General features: G+C 39.9%; 1 protein-coding gene across 2 annotated transcripts in view; it reads left to right on the forward strand.

The window, feature by feature from the left end:
- The window catches only part of FOXP2 (forkhead box P2), a 660,955-nt gene extending 659,368 nt beyond the window's left edge, over positions 1–1,587 (forward strand). For both annotated transcript variants that reach the window (XM_070069853.1, XM_070069846.1), the window contains one exon: positions 1–1,587. This exon is cut by the window's left edge and continues 1,650 nt beyond it. The gene's annotated coding sequence lies outside the window, so the exon portion shown is untranslated.
- Positions 1,588–6,044: the final 4,457 nt, after the last annotated feature.

The raw sequence follows: 6,044 nt of genomic DNA on the forward strand, positions 1-6,044 counted from the left end.
ACATATAATTCTGCCTCTGCTTATACGGGATATTAACACTAACATTACACTCCCTTCAAAGACTTGCGCAGGCCAAATTGTTGGAATGCTGGTTTTCTTGACAACTCCAAACCCCAAAACGATGATGATGCGTTATGGTGTAGTTGAAAATAGCATAGTCAGATGTTTGCTTAAAGCCTAGAAACTTTACGTGTTGCTTTTCATGTGCTGTGCCAAGTCTTGATAATACTTTTTCCCCCAACCAAGGGACCTCATAACCTGATTATGGTTATTGCTTTACAAACAGTCTTGACAGAAGGTGGCTGCTAGAGCTTAACATACGTACCAGTTCCATGTGATGGAACCGGTTCTTGCAAACTAAGCTCATCATTTATTCTTTGCTGAAGTCAGCAAATAGAGTTAGAGAGATACCCAGTCATCTATCACACCAAATAAAAGGACAAAACGGCTTTCAAAAGGGTTTTCCCACTTACCCAAAAGGCTTTCTGAAAGCTTCTACCTCTGCAAAAAAAAAAAAGAAAAAAAAGAAAAAAAATGAAAAAAAAATTAGAACAATTATGGCAGATTGCATGAAACGTGAGAACGTCACAGTAACTGCTACTTTTCATTATGTTTGTCTTTGGGTCATGATCAATGAACCAGAAGTTTATGCTATGGTAGCAAAAGAAAGATTGGTATTGGGAAGGATGGTTTTCAGTCATCTAGGATCCTACTGTAAGGATTAACTGAAAAGGAAAATGGGTCTTTCAGGTGCATATTCAAAAGGCTTTGATGGACTGGAAGTAACTGTGAGAGTTATACCATCAGGAGGGTGGCCTAAGACTACAATGCTAAAGTATGCATACCTCAGTTACAAAACTTTTGAAAGGAAGTCTCAGCCACAGAATGCATATACCTGTAGAGTTTTGCATGGGTTTTATATGAATACAATTTTAAAAAATAGCTGCTTGCACATTATACCAGAAAAACCTCCAAAACTGCAATTGCTTTGAAAATAGATTTTAGGTTTTTTGGAGTTTTCTGAAATGCTTGGTCTGTATTTTGATAATTGTGCATATTATGTAAAAATGTTGGTGGACCCATAAATGACCAGACTTTTTCTAAGAAAAATGTTGCTTTAATGCATTTCATGAATTTTTACTGTTATATCATTGCTTGCTAGTAATAGCAAATCTGCTTTTCTGCATCTGCTTTGCGTAGCTATTGTAAGGCTTTGAACTAATGTATGTATTTATTGCTTGAACTTCTGTGCATACCTTATAAAGCATAATGTCTGACAATTTAAATGGCTCATGTATTCTTGCTTCTATCATAAGCTGATTATGGGGACTATGATCTTTTGTATACAGCAAATTTTAACTGTAGCACAAACATCTGTTTATGTATTGGTGGAATATACCTGTTTTATTTATCTTTTTTGAGGTAAACTAATTTTGATACTTTTCATTACTGTGTACTATGTTCATACTTTGAATTCTCTGACGTTAGAAGTCATGGTTGAGAATTGTAACAGCTGTTATTCGTTCTGTATTCATGGCTTTCACTGCTGAATAAAATAAAGGACCAAACCTAGGATTTGAAAGAAAACTGTCTACCTCTAACACCAGGGAGTTATCAGATTTTATTTTATATAGTTTTAGTCTACAAAGACACAATTGCTTAAACCTAGTGGGCTTAAGGCTTATATTCTATGTGGTTGGATTCATGGCACAGTTGTACTGTTTGAAAATCAATTAAAATTTTATGTGAATGTTACAAGTATTTGGTAGAATTACCACTAGCTGGGTTTCCTTTAGATAACTCAGATATGGAGAAAAATGTCATCAGCATTCTGTGTCTACAGCTGCTTAACTTCATAAGAATGCATTTCTTTGTGATTAGGGAATCGAAGAATAGTCAGCTAGGAATAGAGCTACAGAAGTACACTTAAAATAAACCATCCTGGACTTTAATGTCCCTGGGCAGATTCAGTCGCAAAATCCAATATACTATTTTGTAAAGTTCTCAAATTGGACATTTACGTTTTGGAGAATTTATGAGACTTCATCCTACACACACCGATATTAACACACATTTGGACAATAGCTTTATTAATGCCATAAAGCTATTCAAAGGGACATGGCTTACCCTTGTTATTTCACTAGTTCAGGTTGCAATGAAAGGTTTTTCGTTTTACTTTTTTTTGTCCATGAACACTTGGCAAATCTTAGCAAAAAAAGGATGTACATTTTACTATAGAATTAATGTATGAACAGTGTGTCACTACTGTTGGATGTAAAAATGTATATGAAATCATTTCATTCACTTGATGACATTTCTGAAGTATAAATAAAAAAATCTAATTCTTTTTGACCCATTTATAACCACTAGGATTTTATTTTTTCGGAGAAACCATTCTTCCATGCCAGAGCCAAGTCATAAATTTGTGTACATATGTCCCACAATCTGTATAAAATCATTTCCTAAGGAATTGGGGATTGGTAAAGTAGACCATATTCAAGCTTAGTCCATAAAGATGGGGGCGGCTTGTCAAATGCATTCCACTGGAAACTACCTTCAGGTTCCAAACCCCACCACACCCCCAACACACCCACAAAATCATCTCATGTTTGCATGTCTTTATTCTAATAGATTTTGACATCGTAGATTCTGAGCCTTAAAGAAATGCCAGACAGGAAAAAGTGTTATCAGTCCTTTTTTAACTTTATGACTTCTTTGCTTTATTTTGCTTTGTTTTCTCCTCCTCTCTTTTTCCCCCCTCTCCTCCAAATATCGGTCACACCCATGCAATCCTGCCAAGTACTTGAGGAACCTATAAGCACAGGGTGAGTAACTTTCCCAGTTAGTGCCTTGTAAGCTGTGGTCTGTCCAGACCTACCTTTAGCAGCAAAAGTAGGCAAAATGAGGCCTCTACAGACAGAAAGGAAAGTGTGTCTTTTTCTTTAACCTTAGTATATATTCCAAAATCTGTCATAATTAGAAGGCAAAAAATGTATTTTTTTTGCATAATGCAATTTTTTTGTCATCCTAGTGAAAGGATCCCTTGAGAAAAGAATCTTCCAGAGGATGAAAACTGGTTTTAAAAGAGATGTGAACATGAATTTAATTTTCTTGAATGTTAGAATTCATTTTCTTTTACTATCAATTAGTTGAAAGTAAATGAATACCAACTTGGAATATCCAGTGTATTCGTTAACTTACTGCAAGCTGTGTGACAAGATGTGACCCAGCCCTGGCATTATCTGTAGTGTAGGGTGAGCTGTTCAGAGGTTAAAACAAAGAAAACTGGCTTGGCGAATGTTTGGGACTTAAACCTGTCTTCCAACACCTGTTGTTTTGTAGTGAAAAGCCCTTTAAGGACTGCATATATTCTGTTGGTCCCACAGAGAAATCAGCTGCATTGTAAAAAGTTGGTCACTGAATTAATTTTGAATTTTTAAAAAGTAACATAAAAAACTAAACAGTCCAGCACCGCGGCTCACTAGGCTAATCCTCCGCTTGCGGCTCTAGTCCCGGTTGGGGTGCCGGATTCTGTCCCAGTTGCTCCTTTTCCAGTTCAGCTCTCTGCTGTGGCCCGGGAGGGCAGTGGAGGATGGCCCTAGTGCTCGGGCCCTACATCCTCATGGGAGACCAGGAGGAAGCACCTGGCTCCTGGCTTCGGATCGGCGCAGTGCACCGGCCGTAGTGGCCATTTACGGGGGTTAACCAACAGAAGGAAAACCTTTCTCTCTGTCTCTCTCTCTCACTGTCTAACTCTGCCTATCAAAAAAAAAAAAAAAAAAAAAAAAAAAAAGAAAAGAAAAAAGAAAAAACTAAACAAAGATGTCAACCTAAAATCTCACTATGCAAACAAAATTACACTGACAAGTCACTTTTTAACCATTTTCCTGGACAGGGTTAATGAAAATTAAGCATCCAAGTCTTTACTGTTTGAAATGTTTTACAAAATGATCGCCTGCTAAATTCTAACACTGAAATACTCATGAAGGAACTTCTTTTCATAGTGACATCTTTTCACTAGTCTTCAGTTGGTTTTTAAACTGCCTAGAAAATATTTAAGCACTGAGGCTCAAGATGCTTGCAAAAAGTGTGACTTGAGAGAGTACAAAGTGGCTTCAGCCACTATAGGATGTACTGTCTCTTTTAGCCTCCCCATGTTCGGTCACCATCAACATAGACTAAAGGGAACCACATGGCATCAAATAAATGGAAAGATCAGTAGTACTATGATAAGTCATGGACTTATAGTATTCTGGGAAAGTTGCATCTCCCACGTGAACCTGCTGACTTCAACCCATACGTACACATACACATTCACACATACACACACTTCACATAGAGCAGGTGCATCCGCTAACAAGGCAGACTCTCAGTCTTATTCAGCTGGTTCTGGTTGGCTGTCAGTTGCAGGCTTGATGTTTCTGGCTGGTAACCAAATGGGCTGTCCCACATTCTCTGGAAAGATACAAGCATAACCTCGACCCTTGGTTAGTAGAGGCTATGGTCCCTTCCATTCTCCTTTCAGGGGGTCTTTCCGCCTAACCATAGGGGCTGGGGTCTGGGATGGGAAGGATCCCCAGTGTTTATAAGCTGGGCTGATCCCTTGGGAATCAAAAGTAAGAAAATTGATAGTGAAAAGTACCTCAGTCAAAGCAAGCTGTGGGTCTGGGGGCATATGATTGATTTTCTGTCTTTGTAAGAGATCTTTAATCATCCTATGAGTTCTTTCAATGATTGCCTGTCCCTGTGGGTTGTATGGGATACCTGTGGCAGACTATATGTTTCAGGATTTCAGGAAGGAATTAAATTCCTGTGATGTATACGCTGGCCCGCCATCAGTCTTTATGGCCCAGGGGACACCAAGGACCAGCATGGCTGATTTAACCACCTTTATCATATTACTAGCTTTTTCTTTAGATTGGGCTGTTGCAAATACAGCCTTTGAATAAGTATCTACCACCACATGGACAAACTTAAGTTTACCAAAGGAGTTAATGTGGGTGAAGTCCACTTGCCAGAGCTTATTAGGAGCAAGGCCTCGTGGGTTCACTCCTGCTTGTTGCAGTGGGCCTAATGGGGTGAGGGGTGCACAATTCTTGCAAGAGTGCACTAGGTATTTGCATTGGCTCATTGTTAGCATTGGCTCATTGTTAGCTCTGGGAAAAGCAATTTTATGTTGCTTGCTGACATGAAATTTTTGGTGTAGAATACAGGCTTGTTCTAGGTGCCCAATGGAAGCCGTGTTGCAAGAGATAAGACGATCAACCTTTCTGTTGCCTTGGAAAATAAAGCCAGGTAACCCAGTATGTGATCTTACGTGTGAGATATACCATGGGTGTTTTCTGTTCTCAGTTAGCTCTTTAAGTATTGTGAACAACTAACAAAGCACCAAAAAGGAAAGCTGTTGAAGTGAAATGGACACTATGAGAAACAGTGACTTGATCAGCCCTTGTCCTGAATGTTGATGAACAACTTAATACTTTATCCCTTTTAGTATTTTTTGTTCTGCTTAATACTATTGGTTGAACTCTTTAATTAAATGTGCTGGAGACAAAACCCTTGTAAGTCTTAAGGGAAAGTTATAAAATTTAAAAATGACATTTCTCGGCCGGCGCCGCGGCTCACTAGGCTAATCCTCCGCCTTGCGGCGCCGGCACACCGGGTTCTAGTCCCGGTCGGGGCGCCGGATTCTGTCCCGGTTGCCCCTCTTCCAGGCCAGCTCTCTGCTGTGGCCAGGGAAGTTCAGTGGAGGATGGCCCAGGTGCTTGGGCCCTGCACCCCATGGGAGACCAGGAGAAGCACCTGGCTCCTGCCATCGAATCAGCGTGGTGCGCGGCCTCAGCGCACTGGCCGCGGCAGCCATTGGAGGGTGCACCAACGGCAAAGGAAGACCTTTCTCTCTGTCTCTCTCTCACTGTCCACTCTGCCTGTCAAAAAAAAAAAAAAGAAGAAGAAGAAGAAGAAGAAGAAGAAGAAGAAGAAGAAGAAGAAGAAGAAGAAGAAGAAGAAGGCGGCGGCTGGCGCCGCGGCTCAGTAGGGTAATC

The sequence above is a fragment of the Oryctolagus cuniculus genome, chromosome 3 (genome assembly GCF_964237555.1).
Source record: "Oryctolagus cuniculus chromosome 3, mOryCun1.1, whole genome shotgun sequence".
In the NCBI taxonomy this organism is placed as follows: Eukaryota; Metazoa; Chordata; class Mammalia; order Lagomorpha; family Leporidae; genus Oryctolagus; species Oryctolagus cuniculus.